The sequence below is a fragment of the Elaeis guineensis genome, chromosome 3, assembly GCF_000442705.2.
Source record: "Elaeis guineensis isolate ETL-2024a chromosome 3, EG11, whole genome shotgun sequence".
NCBI lineage: Eukaryota > Viridiplantae > Streptophyta > Magnoliopsida > Arecales > Arecaceae > Elaeis > Elaeis guineensis.
The window spans coordinates 4,146,143-4,170,634 of record NC_025995.2 but is presented as its reverse complement, the minus strand read 5'-3'; the positions used below and the strand labels follow the sequence as shown (position 1 = coordinate 4,170,634).

The 24,492-nt window shown below is 46.0% G+C and overlaps 1 long non-coding RNA gene across 2 annotated transcripts; it reads right to left on the bottom strand.

The window, feature by feature from the left end:
- Positions 1–1,508: 1,508 nt before the first annotated feature.
- Positions 1,509–23,657, bottom strand: LOC140856397 (uncharacterized). 2 transcript variants are annotated; one of them, XR_012139555.1, is made up of 3 exons: positions 22,484–23,657; positions 1,905–2,051; positions 1,509–1,803 (listed from the first exon to the last, which is right to left on the bottom strand). It is a non-coding gene; the product is annotated as an uncharacterized lncRNA (long non-coding RNA). The 2 variants fall into 2 exon arrangements; XR_012139556.1 differs by having other exon boundaries at positions 1,905–2,024.
- Positions 23,658–24,492: the final 835 nt, after the last annotated feature.

Sequence of the window (24,492 nt, the reverse complement as noted above, 5' to 3'; positions counted from 1 at the left end):
TTACTAGAGGCAACGTAGAGGTGAGACTCAACCACAAAACAAGGAAAAAAAGAAACCCTTTTGGCGGCTAGATCTAACAACTATCAGCAATTGACCACCACTTTGAGGTGGAGATTGCAGAGAGGACACAAAATCCTAGAGGTTAGGGAGGAAACACAAAATGAGAGAGGGAGGAGATGGTGCTGGACATAGACTTGAAGAAATAGAAGGCAATAGCATCCCTCCTTTCTCCAAGCCACACTCGTCAAACAAGCAACCATACCGAATGATGTCTACATACGGAGGAATGGAGAGCAAGAGTAAAACGAAAAGTAGTAAGATGGACAAAACCTATCATGCATTCAAGATAAAATAAAATACATAATAATTTCATCCTAAGAAAAATGAATCCACCTGAGTGATTTCACTCTAAATCCATCTAGTCCACCTAATAATTTCCTAAGATGTGCAACGCTGATGAAGTGGTGACAAGGGATCAAGAGAGAGCATACATCTTTCATGTTGCTAACAAAGATATGGGAAGGCATGGCATGTGTTGAGCTACACTGTCCTTCTTGTATTTAGGTTATGGGAGATGATGGATGGGATTCGAAGGATAGATATCCTCTATCCATCATTTGGTTTAAAAAATTTTAAAACGAATGAATGACAAAAAAGAGATTGTCCATCTATCCTAGTCCACTAATTTGCATCATCTAATTTACAAAGATGTAAAGAAAAATGGTTGGAATATATAAGAAGTAGAAATCTACATTAATAAAATTATTCCTTATTAATTTTTTGATAAGACTGAACACTTTTTTACATTTTCATTCATTTTATATATTTTTTTATTTTATCTATAATATTAATCCTATAGAATTAAATTTCATTACTATTAATTTTAATTTCAGTATATAATTATATAACTATAAGTAAATAATTAAAATCATACTCGATTTTCTAATTATATTTGCTATTTTTAATTAGCTATTTGTATAGAATTAGATAACTATTTAAATTAAATTATATATTAATTAGTTACTTATATAACCAATATATGTAAATAAAATTAAAATTAAATTATTATTAAATTAGATTAAATTAAAATTATTTATTAAATTAAATTAAAATTAAATATTTATTAATTTTTAATATAATTATATTTTATAAAAATTATAAATTTATATAATAAATAAATATACTAAATTCATGATAATATCTTTTTAATCAAAGAATAATTTATTTAAAATATCATATAAATATTATCCTTCTTTCTTTCGTTCCTTCCATACCAAATGAAGAGAGAAATCTTCCATCCATCCTCTCTATCGTCAATCCTTCTTCCAATTGATTCTCCATACCAAATGTAAGGTTAATATTATTAAATAGATTATGATTCTCATAATCTTCAAAAACAAAAATAGAGATGGGATGGCCCTGAAACAGGAGGGATGAAAGAAGAAAAATTCAAAACTCCATGTTAGGTTATAGAACACAAGGTATGACATTTAATTTCTCACTGAAACTTGTTAATTGAAAACCTCATTCATATGCATTAAGTCTTTTAGCAAAACCATTTTAGGCATAAAAATTGGTTACAGATAAATTTAAGAGGAAAATCCATGAAGTAGCAGCTGCTACTCAGCAGCTAGGCTTCATGGTATCAGTGCACTACCAGGTCCTAGGCTGAAAAAGATCATTACTCAAGCCCGTTCCATTTGATGAAGCACAGACCTTCAGTTTTTATCTTCATCTGTTGCACAATCCAAACAATCTTAAATGATTCTCTTGCAAATATATCTCCAAACTGCAATCCAATATCTGCCAATAGTCATAAGACATGTAAGAATAATCTTTTTACATCAAAAAGAAAAGACATAAGAACAATCTTAACAGCTTCTGATACACCGTTTCTAACCCACCCTGATTTTATTAACAAAATAATTTCAAGCATAAGCTTTGATGAACACCTGCAGACCACCTCTTTTCCACTCAAGCAGGTGAGAAACTTTGAAAGGCCCAATGTACTTCACCTGAGTCATCTGTAACATGCAACTTCTAAATCAGCCCTCTATTTTAAGAAACACATTTTTTTTTCAACAACATTCCATGAATATGAGCATAAAGCAAAAATCATGTCCTGCTTTTGTAAGCAAAAGTAGGAAAACGTTCCAAATCCTGATCTTATTAGAAGTTGAGAGTTGAGACATCCAGACAACTGGCAAAAATACCAACAGTCCTCAACTACTGCAAGATACCAAACACATTCTTTAAAGAATAACAAAGATTTGGATATAAAAAATGAATAGGTTACACATCAACATATCCATGGTACAATAAAATGGCTGAGAGCACAAATCAATGGGGACCAATTAAACCTCAAGGACAACAAAATTAGATGGTGCAAATGCATGCAGCTTGGGATCACAAGGCCACATCCTGTAATATTATACCAGATGAATAACGGCAGTCATTTGGAGCGTATTTGAGTGTCATTTTCTGTTACAGTTATGCTGAAGAAAAACTAGAGGAGAACTAGAAGAACTATATATCTGTCCATAAGGTCTTTGGGAAGCTTGGATACCAGGTCAATAAATTCTATGACAGTGATCACCAAATGAATCAACCAATCAGGAAGCCACGGTTTGTGGCTCAAAAGGAAGCCAGATTTCATCCTACAAGATACCAACATAAATGCCATAAGCAGGGCAAACCTCACTCTGTAGTCCTCGTTTGGATTAATTTTTTTCCTTGCCTTTCAACCAACCAGTGGGGCAAGGTGATGTGAGGACGGGTAGAAGGTGAAGGTGAAGTGGTGGGATGTGGTGGTCAGTAGGAAGACGAGGGAAGGTGAGTGGCGAATGAGAGAGAGAGAGGGAGGGAGGGAGGATAAGCATATGAATGTTGTTGATGGCCGACAATGTCAACATCAAGGGTGGGAGTCTTGGAGAAAATGTTGGAGCTAGGCTCGAGACAGCAAAGAGCACAACCTGACACAAGCTGACAACTCGATATGGGTAAAGCATGCATTGCTCGGTATGCGTAGGTATGCACCGGTAAGGCAAACCTTAGTCCAAACAGCTTTTGCTAAATTGAATACTATCGTTCCCTTGGAGGACCTTAGGTATGTCAAGACTCACGTTCAATTGGTTTTCAATTTTCTATAAATTGGTGCCAAAATCTAGCAAAAACAACTTTGGGACGTAGATGGTCCTATCATGAAAAATATATATTTTTTCTAGAACAGGAGGGTAACCTGCTCGAGTTATGAGGGTAACTCTATTTATTAAGGATATCATAAGCCTTATAACATGTGTTGGCAAGTAGGAAAACTACCAAACTAGTTATGACTATCAAATTAGTTACAAGATGTAAATCGACAAAATCAGGGAGCAACTCTATATGATTATTCATGGACTAGGATAGATATTGATGAGAAAGTAAGACTACAAGGTTTCATAAAGTGAGTTGTTGTGACACCTCTGGATATAATAAGCCTTGTATATGGTGTGGCAAAGTGGACAAACCCAACATGGAACATATTTTCTTAGTGGGTGATGGATTTTCAAATATCAAAACATTCAAATGTTAAGCACGGAAGCCATAGCAATCTATCGCCGCCGCTGCCCTTGCTGATGGACCTCACCCGTGAACCATGGGATCAAGAATGGAAGAGGTCAGCCCCTTCCTTCTTTACTAATATTTAGTTGATTTCCTTTTTTCTCCAAAAAAAAAAAAGGCAGCAAGAGGCTGGAGCATCTACATTACAGTCTATTCTACTACCACATGTGCCTCCAATCCCAAGGTGCTTAGTCTTGTTCTGGAGCAACGATGGAGTGTCTTCTTTGGGGGTTTCTGAATATTGTTGAGGTGCCCTTTGTGCGAGTAGGCATTTGATAGTTTTTATTCGTCATCTGAGTTTATCTCAGATCTGGTGAGAAAATTTCAAATACCTTTTCTTCCCTCAAGATTGCACTTGTTTACTTGACCATTTGAGTATTCTTTGGCAATCGGTGAGAAAACTCCTTTAACCATGGAGGATTTAGAAAAGTTGATGGTTAGGATGATGGAGTCTCGTATCTCCGATGGTGAGTTTTCAAAGATCACCTTAGAAGCTAACTCGATCAACTGGGTACCTACTTGAGTTGGATGCGATATGTTCATTTAATTAGATTCTTACAATCTTGAGGGGTTCATAAGTGGGACTGCAAAAAGACCAGAAGGAGATGGGATAACTGTAAGACAGTGGAATTCTAATAACTTCAAAATGGTAGCATGGCTCCTTGCCTCTATGGTACCAAGTATTGCTCACACAGTAGAGGCACTAACGAATGCTTATGAGTTGTGGCCGGCTGTAGCCACAACTTATTCCTATAAAGGCAATAATATGCATGCCCATAAGACCCAAGGAGAGTTTCAGAGACTCACTCAGGGTGCCCGATCTATAACAGAGTATGTTGGAGAGTTAAAGAAGTAGTGGAATGATTTTGATTTTTATAGTCCCTTTAACCCTACTCATCTTGATGATGTTGATGTGTTCCGCAAATGGATAGAGCATCAATGCCTTGTGAATTTTTTGGATAGGCTAAACTCGGAGTTTGAGTATCGATGCTCTTCTATTCTTAGTACACAGGAGTGGCCAACTCTAGATGAAGCTATTTCTTTGGTTCTTAGTGAAGAAACTCGATTAGCCACTATATCTTCTTCTACGAACACAGCTATACATTCTGTACTTGTGGTACAGCCAACTACTTTCGGAAGCTCTTCTCTTATCAATTCTGCTCAAGAGACTCAATCTCGACCTCGTAGGGTCAAGGTTTATGACCACTATTATAAGTCGGATCACATCAAAGCTTACTGCTATGACCTGCATGGTCGTCTGACTAGAGGCCATGGTTGTGGAGGTGATCGTTCTAGTAAAGACCGAGGTTAGTATAATCATGTCCATTTTTCTTCTGTAGGAGAATTATCAGTCAAAGAAATATAACTTTTGAAAAAGTTCAGATCTGGTGTAAATATTTTTGAAAGCAATACTTCCATAAAAAATTCTCTGAAACAACCAACCAATTCTCTCTATTCGAATAATTTTGCCCAAACAGGTATTGGTGAGCAAGTTCATGCTCTTAACTGTAGTAATTTTCTCCATGGATAGTTGATTCTGGAGCATTCAATCATAGGACTGGATCCTTTAGAGATTGTCTTATATTCCTTGTTTCGATCGTGATAAAATTCACCTTGCTGATAGTTTCTTTGCCTCTATTTCTGGAAAAGGATCTATCAAATGCACTTCCGAATTACCATTATCATTTGTTCTACATATCCCTAGATTCCCTATCAAACTCCTATCCATTAGTGCTATTAGAATGATTTTGATTATGCCGTAACCTTTTTCAAAAAACATTGTCTTTTAGGAGCCAAGGATGGGGAGGAAACTTAAACTGGTGTAATGCATAATGGGCTCTACTATTTGGAGGGAGGAGTGTCCGGAGGCTACTCAGAGACTAGTTTGGCAGTATCATTTTCACGAGAGGAAGACTTGTTGCTTCAGCATTGCAGGCTTAGTCATCTTCTATTTACTCTCTTAGCTCATATATTTCTAACTATTTTTGAATCATATAATAAAGAGAAGCTAATCTGTGATGCCTGTGAACTAGCTAAACACACCAGAAGTACTTTTCCAGGCTCAGGCCTGCATAGTAAAATAATATTTGAAGTAGTTCATTCTGATGTGTAAGGACCCTGTGGGACCACCGCTATTTCTGATCATCGGTGGTTTATTACTTTTATTGATTGTTTTAGTCATTGCACTTGGGTTTATCTATTAAAAAATAAGAATGAAGCATTTCAGTAATTTAGAGATTTTTATAAAATGATTGGTACTCAATATAAAGCAACTCTTAAGATTTTTCACTCTAATAATGAGAGAGAGTATCTTAATAAAAAATTTGAAGAGTATACACACAATAATGGTATTATATATCAAACGACTTCTGTTGACACACCAGCTCAAAATAAAGTTGCTGAAAGAAAGAATAGGCACTTGCTTGAAGTGACAAGGTGTTTGATGTTTTCTATGAATGTTTCTAAATTTTTATGGAGAAAACAGTGTTAACTACAGCATATCTGATTAACCGAATACTACTTCGAACTTTGGACTATAAGACACCTCTTGAATGCCTGCAAGGAACTAATTCTTTCATATGTCCCCCTAAGATATTTGGTTGTGTTTATTTTGTTCGGGATCATCGACCTTCAATTGGCAAGCTTGACGCACGTGCCCTCAAGTACACTTTTGTAGGCTATTCTTTCACTCTAAAAGATACAAATGTTGGTGTCCAACTAGCGAAAGTTTCTTATCAACATGGATGTAACATTTTGGGAGTCTGAGCCATTTTATATATTTTCTATATCCCATTTCTCTCCCGTCAGCTCTGGTACTGGTCGAGAGGGGGAGTTCTCTACTGGAGGGGATCCTATTGCTGTGGATGTTGGCAGTTCTACTATTACAGATGGTGATTTTGACACTCAGGGAGAGACTACAGATGGTGGTTTTGACACTCAGGGGGAGACGACAGATGGTGGTTCTGACACTCAAAGGGAAGCATCTGAGTCTCTATCATAGTTTGTTGCTTTAATTTCACCTATTTCACCTCCCCTCTCAGAGCCTATTGCACATTCTCCAATCTCCAGATCTCCTTCTCCTTACCCAACGACTTCATCTTCTATGTCCCCTTCTAGGATGAATGGTAATTTTCTTGTGTCTTCCATTCATTTTACATTAGATAATGATGATCTGAATGTTCCTATTGCTTTACGTAAGCCTACTTGTCATGCTGGTATTTTCTCTCGACTTAAGGATGTAGTGGAGTACAAATAACTTTATATCCTATGAGTCTTTCTTCCCATCTTATCAGAGTTTTATAGCTTCTCTATCCTTTGTCTCCATACCGGAGAACTGGAAGGTTGCTAAGGAAGATCTCAACTGGAAAGTCGCCATGCTTAAGGAGATGCGAGCACTAACAAAATATAGTACATGGAAACTTGTATCTTTGCCAGCTGGGAAACAAATTATGGGATGTAAATGGATTTTCACAGTTAAGCGGACACCTGAGGGTACTGTTGAAGGTTACAAAGCTCATTTGGTAGCAAAAAGATATATACAGACTTATGGCATCGACTATGATGAAACTTTTGCGTCCGTTGCAAAAATAAACTCTGTAAGAACCCTTATATCATGTGCTGCTAACTTCGGATGGTATCTGCTCCAGCTCGATGTAAAGAATGCTTTTCTTCGTGAAGAACTTCCAGAGGAGGTATATATAGATATTCCAATAGTGCTACTGCTCAGACAGTGGGCAAAGTATGTCGGTTATGGTGATCTCTTTATGGTTTAAAGCAGTCACCTCATGCTTGGTTCGATCACTTCCGACGGACAATCATTCAGATGGGATATAAACAAAGAAATGCAAATCACGCACTCTTCTTTCGGCACAACAGAGGTAAGATTGCTACTTTGATTGTCTATGTTGATGATATTATAGTCACAGGAGATGATTCTAAGGAGATAACTCATTTGAAGGCTCAGCTGGCATTGGTGTTTGAGGTGAAAGATCTTGAACATCTTCGATATTTTTTTGAGATAGAGGTTTTCCGTTCTTCAAAAAGAATTTTTCTCTCTCAAAGAAAATACATTCTAGATCTTCTTACAGAGACCGGTATGTTGGAATGTCAACCTATTACCACTCCTATCGAGCAAAATCATCGACTAGTAACTGATGCCGGTGTTCCTGTTGATCGAGAACATTACCAACGATTGATAGGATGTTTGATTTATGTCTCATACACGGCCTGATATTGCTTTCGCTATTTGTGTGGTAAGTCAGTTTATGCACAACCCATGTTCAGTTCATATGAATGCTGTGACATGGATACTTTGATACCTCAAAGGCTGTCTTGGCCATGGTTTGCTTTATTCTTATCATGGCAACCTACAGATGAAGTGTTATACAGATGCTGACTGGGCTGGGTCACTTGATGACCGTCGCTCTACTTCAGGTTACTGTACTTTTGTTGAAGATAACCTAATTACTTGACGTAGCAAGAAACAGAATGTGGTTGCTCGATTTACTGCAAAGACAGAGTATCGAGCTATGGCACATGGTGTGTGTGAAATTCTATGATTGCAGATATTGTTATTGGATCTAGATCTTTATCAGTCACGTCACTTATGCTGTATTGTGACAACAAGACAGCGATCAATATTGCTAATAATCCAGTTCAGCATGATCGGACGAAATACATCGAGATCGATCGATATTTTATCAAAGAAAAAGCTTGATGCCAGAATCATTTGTATGCCTTATGTGCGATCTGCTAGTAAGCTGGCAGACATTCTAACGAAAGATCTTAATTTGCACTTTTTTTTATTTATTCATGACAAGATGGGTCTTTATGGTATCTATAACCCATCTTGAGGGGGAGTGTTGAAATGAGCTATAGAACCCTCTAATCAGGAATGTAATCTTCCTAATTAGAAGGAAATATGGTTGTAATTAGAGGGAAATATGGTTATATAATTCCTAAATTAAGGCTCTGAAGATTAATAAAAGGATCCTATAGGTCTTATAGTGTATTCATTCCTTCTCCCACTGAAATCTCCATCTTTCTCTCTTCTTCTATCTCTCCTTCCCATCTCTGTTTGCCAATAATTTGCAGCTTGAAGATTCTAAAAAAGCAATACCTTGGAAAGCAAAAAGGGGTGGCAAAAGTGAATTGATTCCTATAGTGAGCTAAACTTTGTGAGGTCCAGACCATGCACAAGAAAATGTTTGAAGTACATCACATGGTTGAAAACAATTTCAGTTAGTTCTCATGCTTTTCGTTGGTTGGATGTTTGCAGAATTTCAAATATGGAGAATTTCTGGGCCCTGTCTGGTCGGAAAAGAAACAGGTATTAAATTCAGAACCAATGCATCGCTTTTGCATGCTTAACACAAGAAAAAGGTTGTTGCACAATCTAATGAAGTATCAACAATGGCCAGCTTTCCAGAAAAAAAAAATAGAAACAAAGTATGACAATAGAAATAAAATATGACAACACAAGGAAACGGTATCTGCCGATGTAGACATGACTGAAACTTGGCGTCCAACAAGACCACTTCCTAACACAGTTTGCAAATGGCACCAGAGGTACCCATGAGTGTAGTGACAGCACAAAAAATAATAAAAGTAGAGTACATGTATGTAGTTAATTAAAATTGGACCCACAGCTCAATTACTTGGTTTTGAATTTTACGATATGAAGGCCATGAAACTAGATATAGCTTGCTTAGTAAATACAAGGGTAAGGAAGAGGAAAAAAAAAAAAAAAGAGAAAATAAGAGTAATTAGAAGTTACATATAAAGACCAAAAACTTCAATTATTTACAGTTTGTGGCATATTTTTGAAAACTACATATGAAAGCAATTCACATAAGGACATGTTGCCAATACCAAAATTTTCCTTCATTATCACTTATTAGAATGAAAATCACATTGACATCAAACTGACTAGTGTATATTTAACTAATATGAATTAAAAAAACAGTAAAAAGGAAAATAAACACGTCACTACAGGTTCTGGAGTTCCAAAATCCTGATCTAAGGAGCTTGAATTGAGTTTGTTCGATGCTCCAACACCAACATCAGAAGATCAATGAGATGAGCCAAGCTCAGTGGCACCTTGCCAAACATACCACGTGTGACAAGTAGAGTAGAAGGGATTATAGCCGAGCGCTAGATCCACAGCTTACCTCCACATTTATGAAGAGAACTGATCAAGTTTAACCAATAATATCATGTGGACTCTTTAATCCTACAGAAAAACAAAGATATAGTAAAGGTGGTAAATCATGGTCAGTCGGTGGTACAGCTCCCATACAAAAAGTGATTCCATGTTCTTATTACTCTTTGATTGCCTCCAAGGAAAAAACTTGTACCTAGAAGATCATATGAATAAGATGGACCATAAAACTCCACCCCAGCACCCAGCCCAGATTTTAAAGAAAACATACAATTAAAACAGCCAGTCTAAAGCTAAGCTTATCGCAATTATTTAAAGTCCTGTTTTTCAGCTTATTTACCATTATATGGCCTTCATTCCTAGGTGTAGCAGGAAGGTTTGAGGCCTAAAGTTGCTTTACTTTAGAAGTTTTCCTATGGAACAAAAATTGAACATGTAAAAAAAGACCATGGTTGATACACTTTACCGAGGTACTCTATCAGGAAGCAGCAGTACATCGTTTCCTTTTAATTGTATCTTCTGATGTCATGCATCGATCTTGGTCTTCAAATTATTTGAATCATCATTAAATCTTCAATCATTAACAAGATATTGAAAGTACAATCAATTCTCCTTCTCCAGTTATGTATGTATCTCTGTGTATGTGTATAGGCCTTTTTAATTGCGTGAACAATTTAGCACATATTTCTTTTTACTTATTTAGGGATATTGAGAGAGCAAAGGAAAGCAAAAATAATAAGAAAGTGATCGCCAAATTAAGATAGATAATTAGGATGAAGAAGAAGAATTTTGATTCAGATTTTCGAAGTGGGCCGCATATGCCAAATAGGTCAGTTCAGGCTGGGTACATTTTTTGTTGATCCAAATTAGACTGGATAATATATGGGCTGTGGTAGGTCAATTTGGAAAACACAAAACCCAAATCTGACGTGGTTTTCTTACCAGGTCCATTTTTTGACCCCAATTCAACCCATGTGTCTTCAAATACACATCAGATGAGGTCTAATTTGGTTTGGGACTGTGTCAACTGAGCCAATTCGCAGCCCTAAGGAGTGCTTTGGGTAATCAAAGAACTTGGGCATTATTGTGCAATGAAATAGATTACTGATTTTTGGGATTATAGCATTATCATCCTAGTTGGAGACAAAGTAATGTAACTAATAATATTTACATTATTGACATTCTAAATTTCCATCGGCCAATTAATTCCTGACATTGGATATGAAAAAAACCATGTGCACCTATAGTACATGTTGGGGAATACCCACCCACCGACCGACCGACGGCCGGAGGGACCGACCGACCGACCGACGACCGGAGGCACCGACCGACCGACCGATGGCCGGAGGGACCAACCGACCGACCGACGGCCGGAGGCACCGACCGACCGACCGACGGCCGGAGGGACCGACCGACCGACCGACGGCCAGAGGCACCGACCGACCGACCGACGGCCGGAGGCACCTCTCTGACTTGACCGTCGGAGGGTCCCCGCCGGAGCCGCCTCCGGTCAGTGTGGACTTCCCTTTTTGCAGGCGCTCGTTCTCCGGCGATCAGACGACGAGGCGATTGACCGCAACAGATTGGCGCGCCAGGAAGGGGAAAGCAAGCTATACGGCACCAAGCCTCCCCAAGCAGGAGATACTGATGACAAAGACAAGAGCCCAGCGATCGAGGATCACCGAGTCGGCGAGGCGCTCTTCCCGTCGGGAAGAGGCCTCCCCGCCACCCTCAGCGGCGGAGCCCAGCTTTCCACACCCCGCGGTGACCACGGAGGCGCAGATCGCGGCCATCGTACGGCAGATGACCGTACTGACGGATGCGGTCAAGAGCCTCCAGCAACAACCGGCGGCCCGTCCGATGCCCTCCAGGAGCAGCCGCTGACGCCCGCGCCGATCCCCGTCGCCTCCGTGCGAGCGCCCGCAACAGCGCTCCCACGGAGAGGAGGGACGGCCATGGCACGATGACCGACAGTCCCAGCAGCTCTCTCCTTCCCTGCTGGAACGGGCGAGGAAGGAAAAGCGACCGCGAACGCCGTCCGCCTCCCTCTCAGAATCTTCCGGAGACTCCACTCCTGGGGTCTCCCAGCACCGACGGACGGACGACTACGAGCGCAGGTTCGAGGAAATCGACCGTCGGCTTGCGCAGTTGCAGGTGGACGGTCAGAAGTATTCAAACGACGTCGACTTCCAGACCGCCCAACCTCTCTCCCTACTCGTTCTCGACGAACCAATCCCCAGTCGGTTCAAGATACCGCACGTGGAGCCATACGACGGCTCCACCGACCCAATCGACCACCTTGAGAGCTACAAAGCTCTCATGACGATTCAGGGGGCGACCGACGTTCTCTTTTGCATCGGCTTCCCCGCCACACTCCGCAAGGCTGCCAGGGCCTGGTACTCCGGTCTTCGATCGGAAAGTATCCACTCCTTCGGGCAGCTCGAGCACTCTTTCGTGGCTCACTTCAGCACCAGCCGGAAGCCGCCGCGAACGTCGGACAGCCTTTTCTCCTTCAAACAGGGAGAGAATGAGACGCTCCGACACTTCGTGGCGCAATTCAACACGGCCACGCTTGAGGTCCGGGACCTCAACGAAGACATGGCTATCTCAGCCATGAAACGGGGGTTGAGGGCGTCCCGATTTACTTATTCTCTGGACAAGACCCTCTCCCGGACGTACGCCGACCTGCTGGAGCGTACATACAAGTACATGCGCACGGATGAAGGAGCTTCCGACCGACGCTTGGCTGAACCCAGAGGCCCGAAGGAGAAGCGAAGGAAGGGTCGGGAACCCGCCGAACCCAGTAGGCCCCCGACCGATAGTCGGGTCTCGCCACCCCGATGAAACCAAAAGTCACCCCGGCAACAGACTCCAAGGCCGACACGCCCCAGGTATGATTTCTACACTCCTCTCTCCGCTCCCTGTGCGCAGATTCTAATGGAGATCGAGGGGAAAGAATACCTGCGACGGCCTCCGCCTCTGAAGGCAAAAGGCCTCGACCGTCGGAAGTACTGCCGATTTCATCGAGGCCACGGCCACAACACCAAGCAATGCATCCAGCTTAAGGATGAGATCGAAGCCCTCGTTCGTCGGGGGTATCTCGGTAAATTTTGGAAGAACCCGCCGACCCAACCAGTTGCCGACCGACGACCCCAGCTGACTGAAGATGCGACGACTAATCAGCCGACGGTCGGGGTCATCAATATGATCTCCAAGCGGCTGGGCCCGGGGACGTCTGCGGGAGGGGAGCCGACGAAGAAACTTCGCCCGGACGACGTAATCACTTTTACAGAGGAGGACGTTCGGGGCATCCAAACTCCCCACGACGACGCTGTTGTTATTTCGGCAACAATAGCAAACTATGATGTAAAAAGAATTTTTGTTGATAATGGAAGTTCGACAAATATTTTGTTTTACTCGACCTTCTCCCGGATGCAACTGTCAACCGACCGACTTAAGAGGGTCTCTATGCCCTTGATCGGCTTCGCCGGGGATGCTGTCGCGATGGAAGGAGAAATTACCCTGCCTGTGACGGCCGGCATCGAACCGCGACAAAGCACGGTCACCTTAACTTTTGCGGTTGTCCAAGTGCCTTCAGCCTACAACGCCATACTTGGACGACCCGGACTAAACGCCCTCAAGGCAATCGTCTCGACGTACTATCTCCTCGTTCGATTCCCAACCAAAAATGGGGTCGGGAAGATGCGCGGGGATCAACAGTTCGCCCGATGATGCTTCCAGATCTTCGCTCAAAACGACGAGTTGAGGGGCTCCCTGACGATCGACAAACTGGACCAACGGGAGAAGGAAGAACGGGGTTCGCCGGTCGAGCAGCTCGTGTCGATCCCGATAGCGAAAAATCCTGACCGGAAGGTTTGGGTCGGGTCTCAATTGTCCGACCCCGAACGACGACGATTGACGGAGCTGCTGACAGCCAATGCCGACGTATTTGCTAGGTCGGCAGCAGATATGTCAGACATCCCCCCGGAGACAATAACCCACCGACTCAACGTCGACCCGACGATGAGGCCGGTGAGGCAGAAGAAGAGGTCCTTCGCTCCAGAGAGACAGAGGGCCATCGACGAGGAAGTGGACAAGCTGCTAGAAGCGGGCTTCATTCGAGAATCCACGTATCCCGATTGGCTCGCCAATGTTGTCATGGTCAAAAAGGCCAACGGAAAGTGGAGGATTTGCATCGACTATACCGACTTAAACCGAGCCTGCCCAAAAGATAGCTTTTCACTTCCAAAGATCGACCAGCTGGTGGACGCGACGTCCGAATTTCGACTGCTCAGCTTCATGGACGCCTTCGTCGGATACAACCAGATCCGGATGGTGCCTGAAGACGAGGAGCACCCTGCCTTTGTGACCCCCAAGGGCCTCTACTGTTATCGGGTGATGCCCTTCGGGCTGAAGAATGCCAGCGCCACCTACCAGCAACTTGTCAATAAGGTCTTTAAAGACCAGATCGGGCGCAATATGGAGGTATACGTGGACGACATGTTGGTGAAAAGTGCGCAGATCCTGAATCATGTTCGGGATCTCGAGGAGACCTTCCGCACTCTACGACGACACCGAATGAAGCTTAATCCGACCAAGTGCGCTTTTGGGGTGACCTCGGGGAAGTTTCTCGAATTCCTCATTTCTCAGAGAGGGATCGAGGCCAACCCCAAAAAAATAAAGGCGATCATCGACATGCGTCATCCGAACACCAAGAAGGAAGTCCAGCAGCTGAACGAAAAAATCGTCACTCTTAGCCGGTTCATTTTTCGATCAGCTGAAAGATGCCTCCCGTTTTTCAAAACTTTGCGGCAGGCAAATGATTTTTCTTGGTCGAATGAGTGCCAACGGGCCTTCGAAGATTTGAAGAAGTACTTGGCTTCCCCGCTGCTGCTCGTAAAGCCGCAAGTCGGGGAGACCTTGTATCTCTACTTGGCCACATCCTCTGAGGCGGTCAGTTCGGTGCTCGTCCGAGAAAATGAGAGCCGAACCCATCAACCTATCTACTATACCAGCAAGGTACTCCATGGCGCCGAAGCCCGATATTCGGAGACGGAAAAGATGATTTTCACCCTGACCGTCTCCGCACAGCGACTCCGTCCATACTTTCAGGCTCATGCCATAGTGGTTCTCACCAACCAGCCCCTGAGGGCAATATTGCGCCGATCGGACACATCGGGATGACTGGCAAAGTGGGCGATGAAGCTCAGCGAGTTCGACATTCAGTACCGGCCACGGCCTGCCCTGAAGGCTCAGGTCCTGGCCGACTTCATCGCCGAATGCCCGACCACCGACCTAGGGTCGGGAGCTACGGACCCGGGATGAGACGCGGTCTTCGAGCCAGATCCGGTCTCTACCTGGGTACTGCACATCGACGGAGCTTCAAATGCTCAGGGGAGTGGGGCAGGGCTCCTGCTCACAAATTCGGATGGGATAATCGTCGAGTACGCCCTTCGATTCGACTTCAAGGCCTCCAATAACCAAGCCGAGTACGAGGCACTCCTCGCCGGTTTGAGGATGGTAAGGGAGCTGGGCGTCGACAGCCTCCAGGCATTCTCCGACTCTCAGCTGATCGTGGGGCAGGTTAAAGGTGAATTCGAGGCCCGAGATCCGACCATGATTAAATATCTTCAGAAAGTGAAGGACCTCGTGGTGCGCCTCAGATATTTTGAAATTTCCCACATCCCTAGGTCAGAGAACGCCCGTGCCGATGCACTCTCCAGACTGGCGACTTCGGCCTTCGACTCTTTGGGTCGGACATTCGTGGAAAACCTCGAGCAGTCGAGCATCGATCGGGTCGAAGAAGTACAGCAGCTGGCAGCTGAACCAAGCTGGATGGATCCGATCGTCCAATTCCTAACTGACGGGATCGGCCCCGAGGATCCCACGGAGGCCAAGCGGCTCCGATGGTCGGCCTCCCAATATGTAATCATGGACGGCCGACTCTACAAAAGGTCGTTCTCCCTTCCATTGCTTAGGTGCTTGGGACCGACCGACGCAGACTATGCTCTCCGAGAAGTGCACGAAGGGATTTGCGGGAATCACTTGGGGGGCAAGTCCCTGACCTACAAAGTCCTGCGACAGGGTTACTACTGGCCTACCATGAGGAAGGACGCAGTCGAGTTGGTCCGGAGGTGCGAACCTTGCCAGAAGTACGCCAACGTTCAGCACCGACCGGCCAGCCAAATCGCTCCTATTGTTGCTCCATGGCCCTTCGCTCAGTGGGGGGTCGACATTCTCAATCATTTTCCTCCAGCATCGGGTCAAAGAAAGTTCATAGTTGTCGCCCTCGACTACTTCACCAAATGGGTGGAGGCCGAACCCTTGGCGCAGATCACCGAGCGGAAGATGGAGGACTTTGTCCAAAAATCCATCATTTTCAGGTTCGGGTTGCTGCATACTATCATCACCAATAATGGACGGCAATTCGACAACCAAGACTTCAGAGATTTCTGCGCAAGGTTCCACATCACGCACCGACTGACTTCAGTCAGACACCCACAGTCCAACGACAAAGTCAAGGTGACCAACCGGACCTTACTCCACGGACTCAAAACCCGACTAAATGAAGCCAAAGGCCTCTGGATCGACGAGCTAGGCTCCGTCCTATGGGCTTACCGAACGACCCCCCGCATTCCGACCGGGGAGTCGCCTTTCAGCTTGGCCTACGGGACGAAGGCGATGATCCCACTCGAGGTTGGACTGCCGTCTTCAAGGGTCGAGCGGTATCAAGAGCCAGACAACTCTGATTGTCGGAGGGCCGACCTAGACCTCCTCCCCGAACTGCGAAACGAGGCTCAAATTCGCATGGCTTCGTACCGACAGAAGGTAGCTCGGTATTACAATGCCAAAGTCAGACCAAAGCTCTTCAGGCCTGGTGACTTAGTCCTAAGAAAGGCAGAGGTCTCGAAGCCCCTGGACCAAGGGAAGTTGGCTCCAAACTGGGAAGGGCCCTACACGGTCGCAGATACCTATGGTCCGAGGGCTTACCGACTAAAGACTCTGGAGGGGAAACCCATTCCCCGGACGTGGAACGCCGACAATCTGAAGTTGTATCACCAATGAACTTTGTACCTGTCCAGTCGGAATACAAATCCAGTTTGAAATCTCGGAGCTTTAACTCTTCGACTAACGGTCGGCGCTCACCAAGGTCGAGCCCCGACATGCCGACTCGAAAACGGTATCCGCCTGAAACCGACGACCCCATCGTCGGTGACCCATCGGACTCTTACGAGGACCGATACACTTATATCGACGGGAGTTGACACTCCTTCGACGGTCGACGATACATCGGACTCTTACGAGGATCGATACACTTATATCGACGGGAGTTGACACTCCTTCGACGGTCGACGATACATCGGACTCTTACGAGGATCGATACACTTATATCGATGGAAGTTGACACTCCTTCGACGGTCGACGATACATCGGACTCTTACGAGGACCGATACACTTATATCGATGGGAGTTGACACTCCTTTGACGGTCGACGATACATCGGACTCTTACGAGGATCGATACACTTATATCGACGGGAGTTGACACTCCTTCGACGATCGATGATACATCGAACTCTTACGAGGATCGATACATTTATATCGACGGGAGTTGACACTCCTTCGACGGTCGACGATACATCGGACTCTTACGAGGACCGATCCACTTATATCGATGGGAGTTGACACTCCTTCGACGGTCGACGATACATCGGACTCTTACGAGGATCGATACACTTATATCGATGGGAGTTGACACTCCTTCGACGGTCGACGATACATCGGACTCTTACGAGGACCGATACACCATATTGACGGGAGTTGACACTCCTTCTACGGTCGAACTTTCGGGCCAGACCATCGGCTAACACGCCGATCGGGTCCCGACCAAAGAAAGGCGGAATGCCTGTGCGACCGCCGTCGTGATTTCCGACCGAGCTGCGGCCGGTCGAAGGATATTCGGCTTGCCACCGTCTATCGCACAATGCGACCTCAGTCGCATTCATGATTCACCGACCAGGCTACGACCGGCCGGAAGATATTCGGCTTACCACCTTTTATCGTGAGGCACAGCACGGATACCCGACACAAGGGTATCGGGGTCTGACTTATCGGTGCTCCCTCGACTGAATGCGCCGGACGACATTCGACTGAACACGTCGGAAGGGACCCGACTACCGAACCTTTACCACGGTCGGTCGGCTCCCGACTCAACGGACGCGCCCGACTCACGGCCGGGGAAAGGACACCCGACTGACAACCTTGACTATCAAAGGTCGATTAAAAGTCGGGACTTGTCCTACCTGCGTGGCGGCACGAGTTGCCGAACGTCCTAACCGACCTATATGAGTTAGCGACTTACGAAGGCATTCAACAATACACAAGAAAAAGAAGAACGAGCAGAGAAAAAAGTAAAGGACTGATTTCATTCCAGGTCAAAAGGAGTTTACAAAATCGGGCCGAAGCCCAGTTACAATAGTTCTAAGAAGTAAAGCAAAAAAAGATAAAAGCCGACGAGACCGCGGTCATCCTTCCGAGTCGATCTCCTCGACCGACGAAAGATCGGGGATGACCGGCGTATCCACCATGATCGGCGCTGGGTCGACGGCCGAAGCAGGATCGTCGGTCGGTAGGGAGCTGGCAGTCAGCGTCGAGACACGAGTCGCAGCCGTCTCTCCTTCGGCCACTTGTTCCTGAACGGCCTCCCCCGCCACGACGACGCCTCCCGATGGCTAGTCGGCCATCTCCTCAGTGGCTTGCTCCTCGACCCCCGGCGGGACGATACTGCTGAGGTCCAGCTCCGGGTACAAGGCATGGACCGCATCCCGATCGTCCTCGTACCCACCCAGTACGACGCGAAGCCGGACTCCAGCATTTCCTCCCGGTACTGGTCGGTGGCGCGAAAGTCCTCCACCGCCCGACTGGCCAACTCCTTCGCCGACCTCACTTCCGCTTCCGTCCGGCCGAGCGAGTCCCTTGCCGACTCTGCCTCTGCCTTCGATATATCAGCGTCGGCCTGGGCGATTGACAGATCCTCCTCAGCCTTGGCAAATTTTTCCAGGCTGACTCGAAGCTGCTCGCGCTCACCCTCGAGTTCGGTGGCAACACCGTCGCGCTCGCACCGCAGACGGTGCACGGTTCGGCCCTTGCGTTTGGCTTCTTTTTTGGCCGACCTTAGCTCGGACCCGAGGCGGGAGACTTCGTCCGCCAACTTGGCCTCCCGGTCGGCCGACTGCTTTAGGTGGTCGACCAACATTGCCCGGTCGGCTTCGGCCGCCGCCGACCTTTCTTTCCAAGCCGTCCGGACGTTCCTGAACCTCCGGTATCCAGCTTCAAGCTCTGACATGGTGTAGATCAGCTGCCGACGCAAGCATTTCGTCAGAAAAATAAAGTAACGAAAATACTAAGAAAAAAGGAGGCGAAACAGGACTTACCTTGATCATGGTCGGGTAGAATGAAGACAACATCTCGGTCACTTGCCGAGACCTTAACGCCTCCACGTCGCCCGGGAGGAGGATTCCCTGGCACAGCCTCCTGGCCAGGTTGTGGTCGGCCAACACCGACGCCCCTTCGAGGAACTGTGCACTGGGCGGCACAGTGCGACTCCCCGACCTTGTGTCGTCCGCGGGGTCCATCGGGGCCTTCCCTCGATCGGCCGCCCCGACCGACGGAACCGGCAGGGAGGGGATGCTCGAGTTTGAACCGGCACCCCCCGTTGCGGCCACAGACGCCGCCGGATGGTGTTCGACTTCCCGAACGTCATCTGGCGCCACCCCCACCGGCGAGGCCGCCGATGTTCCTTCGGCCGCTTCTTCCACCGGCCTCTCCTCCGGATGCGCTGCCGGAGCCGCGAGCGCTATCACCGGCTCCGATTGATCGGTCGCCGACGCTTCGACGGTCGGCGCCGCTGGAGTGGGCTTCTTCGGAGGACGCGAAGGTCCTGCCCCCGATGCCGGCCTCTTCTTTGCTGCGTACTGCCGGATCTCGGCATCGGTCGGCCGCATCCTTGGAGGTGTCCCTGCGATACCGACAGATATGTTAATCTAAAAACCGGACAAAGGGCCTAATGAGAAGAAGACCGGGGGATCGGGCGATACCTAGTCGGGGGACCAAGCTCAGGCCGGCGTCATAGAGAGCTTGTTCGGTAACAAGCTCCCTTTGCTTCGGAACCGACATGTCTTTGAGCCGGTGGAAGTCCTCCCGGTCGTCCGCCTCCACCCGGCTGTTGTCGTTTGCTTCGGTTCGGGGCACGCCCCAGTGGGAAGGGAAGCCCCAAGGAGAAGGAGATGCAATGAAGAAAAACTGGTTCTTCCACCCATGGATGGACGATGGAAGACCAGTGATGAAGGAAAGACCCTTCCGAGGGTTGAAGAGCCACCACCCTCGGGCCTTAGGGTGGGGTCGGAGCACAAAAAATGCCCGAAAGAGCGAGATACGAGGGTTGGTCGGCAGAAGCTGACACAACAGCGCGAAGCTGATTATCAGTCAGACGGAGTTCGGCGCCAGTTGCGCCGGACAGAGTCCATAATAATCTAGCAGATTTCGGACGAACTCTAGAATCGGAAGCCGAAGACCCGCGCGGAGATTTTCGACATATAGCGCCAGTTGGCCCGGCGGAGGGTTGTTAACCCGACCGGCGGCCCCTGGGGCAGAGAGTTGAAACTGCTCCGGGATGCGATACTGCTCCCGAAGCCGATCAACGTTCGGCCCCGAAAGCGAGGAAACCTCAACTTCTGGAGTCGACCGGGAGTCATCGGTCGGATTTCCCGACCGAGCTCTCCAAGACGGATTTCCGGCCATTGCACCAGAACCGCAGAAAGACCAAAGAAGAAGAGGAAGGAAGAAGAGGGGATCACCAACCGAAAATGGACCCTTTGGGGAGCGGGAGGAGAGACGACTGCCGGCGACGATGGAGAAATTGCCCGGACAGAGTCTCTGCAGCAAAAACGTCAAGAATGAGGTCTTGGGTGCGGATGGTCCTATATATATAGGACCGTCCGACGGTCGAGATGCCCCCACGCCGACCGAGGCCTCATGGATGTGCGACACGTGGCAGCCTCCGGGCCCTCCCTTCGGCCTGATGATTCGGCGCGTCCATCCTGGGACGGCCGCACCGCCCTCATTTAATGCGAGGGGCGCCGGCCCAACCACCTCCGACACGTGGCGAAAGAGGCCACGGTTCCGAATTAAAGCGCCCACGACGATTCGCATTCCCGATGGGATGCCTGACAGCGCCCCGCGCTCCCAGAATCGGCGCTGGGTGACGGTTTGCGTTCCCCAGAAGGCGCCGGACATCCGATCGTCTGACACCTGATGCCGACGTGACACCTGACGCCGACGTGACACCTGACACCGACGTGACATCTGACTCCGACGTGACATCTGACGCCAGCGAATCCCTCGACATTTATGAGACGCCTGACATCGTATCAACCCGTGGTACGGTCGGAATTTGGCATACGACGAATCCACTCCTTTTCGCCCGACGTCGCTGTCCGAGCAGTGGCATCGGCCAGCTCACTGTCCGACTTAGGAGTGGAGGGGGGCAACTGTTGGGGAATACCCACCGATCGACCGACCGACGGCCGGAGGGACCGACCGACCGACCGACGGCCGGAGGCACCGACCGACCGACCGACAGCCGGGGCGACCGACCGACGGACGCCATCACCGGCCAATTAACGGTCCATAACCGACTGAGGATGTGTCGGTCGGGCATACTTTTCCTATTTTCCCGACCGACTGAACCGGGGAGTCTGATGGCCGACTCACGTAAGACTCGCTGACCAACAAAGGGGCCCGAATCTCCACCCGACGCCACACAGCTGGCCACCGATCTAGGGTCGGTCGACTCCTCCGATCGCCGTACAGCCGCCAGAGCTTGTCAGTCCTGACAGCAACATGCGGCACTGCCACCTAGGGGTATTATCCCGCCTAGGGCATTGTCAACCCTAGTGATTTGACAGTTCCACGACGATATGACACTTTTATGACGACTCTGACAGTCTACAGTGAGTTGACAATTCCTCAATTGTCCGCGCCATTAATGGCGGCGCCATACCATGCTCCACTATATAAATCGAGAAAGGCAACAGTGCAGGAGACCTCCATTTTTCGACTTCGAAACCACAGGCTTGCTCCTCTCCCTCTCTCTCTCTCGATTGAGCTCTCTGTCTTCATTTCACTGTTGTCCAGTCACCTCTCTGACTTGACCGTCGGAGGGTCCCCGCCGGAGCCGCCTCCGGTCGGTGTGGACTTCCTTTTTTGCAGGCGCTCGTTCCCCGGCGATCAGGCGATGAGGCGATTGGCCGCAACAGTACAAAATTGTGAGAGACATGACAATAATGTAATGATTAAGAGAAATATCATATATGGTGAAGAACCAATCTATACATTTCAATCTGCCCACTTTGCTACTGGATATATTGGGAACAGATCATGAAAGGCACTTCTTTGCTTTAAACATCACGCCAAAGATGGAAAGGAGAAAACCCATTGTTTTAATAAATCACAACATCTCTAATCATCATATTATATATATTTTTTAGATCTGATAATCAGATTACCTAAATAAATCACTTAGGCATCTCCAGTGCACAAAGGAATCTGAATACAGATTATTTTACACAATCAACTTAAAATCATATGGATTGTCCCAACTACAATCCAATGGAAAATAAGGATTGATGTGCTCAAAGTAAAGAAAGCTAAAGAAAGCCACCTACTATTGCCGTCCTTCCTCTGTTCCTTGAGAACTTCACTATTGTGCTTAATAGCAATGCAAGACTGCGATTTTCTACTTGCTCTAGCTCGCTGAGATTCCACCTACATTTGATGAGTCATGTCTTTTGATTCTTCTCTAGAAAGGATACACCATAAACATTGGATAAAGTCATAATTTATGCCAAATTGGAAATGAAGTCTGCATTACCCTAATGAAAAAATAAATGAGAAAGAAAACAAGTACAAAAATATTTATAGTTCTCCTTATGATGGAGCATGCATTCCAGAATAAATCTTTGCTTGGACAAAAATCTGACTTGTATCCCCTCTTTCTTATTTACCTTTGAAGATCCATCTTCATCTACATGCAAGGGAAAGATAATGGTCCTACCAAGTAACAGTATTAACATGTAGTATGCCATAATAAAAAGAGTTATTAGAAATTCAACATTAAAACACTATAGGAAAACAGGCTTTCACTGCAGCATTTGTTGTTGCTAAATCCTTGCTGCTAATTCCACAGTTTCTGGTATTGTCACAAGGAGTTGATCCTCTGCAGTGCATCATTCGCACCACAGACAGCTGCGAATACATGGATCGCCACCATGTCATCAATCTTATAAATGGAAGGTTCTCACAGAGACCGTTGCATTGGAATGTCAAACACATGGGTAGTTACCAAACTCATTGGATAAGGAGATTGTGCAAGAGCCCTCCCTTTTGAGATGGATGACATGGTGGCAATCCAAGGATGCACAGCCCTCTACGGTGCAAAAGATCCACCATAGAGGATCCCAATTCTGACACAAGGCATTTTGGTTGACTTAATTCCCTATTGCCTGTTTATGTTGAATATATTAAGTACCTTGTTCAAGGATTAGCCTGTTAAAAATCAAATCTACCATAACAAAGCACAAATAAATTTGACACAAGTGGTTCATGTGCCTAGATCAGACAACCATCTGCAACATAGATGAGGATATTTATAAATAACTTGACTTCGACTTCTCCACATACAAATAGAGTAAAATAGACAATAATTTGCAAGAAGCACCAATAGGGATAATAAGAAGCATCTCTCAAGCATAGTCCTTAAAATCATAAAAGTATATCAATAAAGCCCATTCTGCCTATTGGGGTATGAGTCATTTGTGTGAATCATTTTTTACCAACCAAGACACTTTGGCCTAAGACCGAGATGACTTGGACCATGATATAACCGCAGGCCAAGGAGAAATAGCAGTAAGTCTATGATTTCGGGTTTGCAACCAAAATCAGAATGGGAATGAAAATCGGAATAGCTTGGAATCAGAATTGGAATAATCAAATCCTCCGAAACATTTGGTTTGTGATCGAAATCGGAATCGAAATGAAAATCTAAATTTACATAGGAGAGTAGGGATTGAGTTCTATATAGATTGAGCTATTCCTGTTCCACTCCAGAATTAGAATCGGAATAGGACTTTTTCCAATCAAACGATTGGAATAAGAGTCGTTTATTTCGATTTCGATTCCAGATCTCCACTCTTTCCAACCAAACACCCCCTAATGTTATTCATGAACATAATTTTTTTCCTTTCAACATCAAAAACTTTCTAACATGTCCATACTTAGATGGGGAGGGTAGGAAGAGAGAGGAAGGGGTTTCATCATGCTTGCCATGATTAAAGATCAAATAAGACTAGCTTGGTTTGTGGGACAAGGGAGAGACAGGTGTGGTCAACGGTAAAAAAAAAAACTCATATTTTTTTTAGTAAAGGTAGAAAAACTTATATTTGATCGGAGATCTCAAAAGAGAAAAACAAGAAAGTATATTTCCCTTGGAAATTACTTTCTTATATTTCATGGGAAAAAAATGAGAATTATGGTAATTTTTATTATTCTAAAAATGGTCCTAAACCATCATACTAAAATAGATCAAATTTGGTCCCTGTAAATAATTTGGAATGTGTGTAGCATGACTAACTCTATTTCAAAACTAAAATACTCTTTTACTGATAATTATTC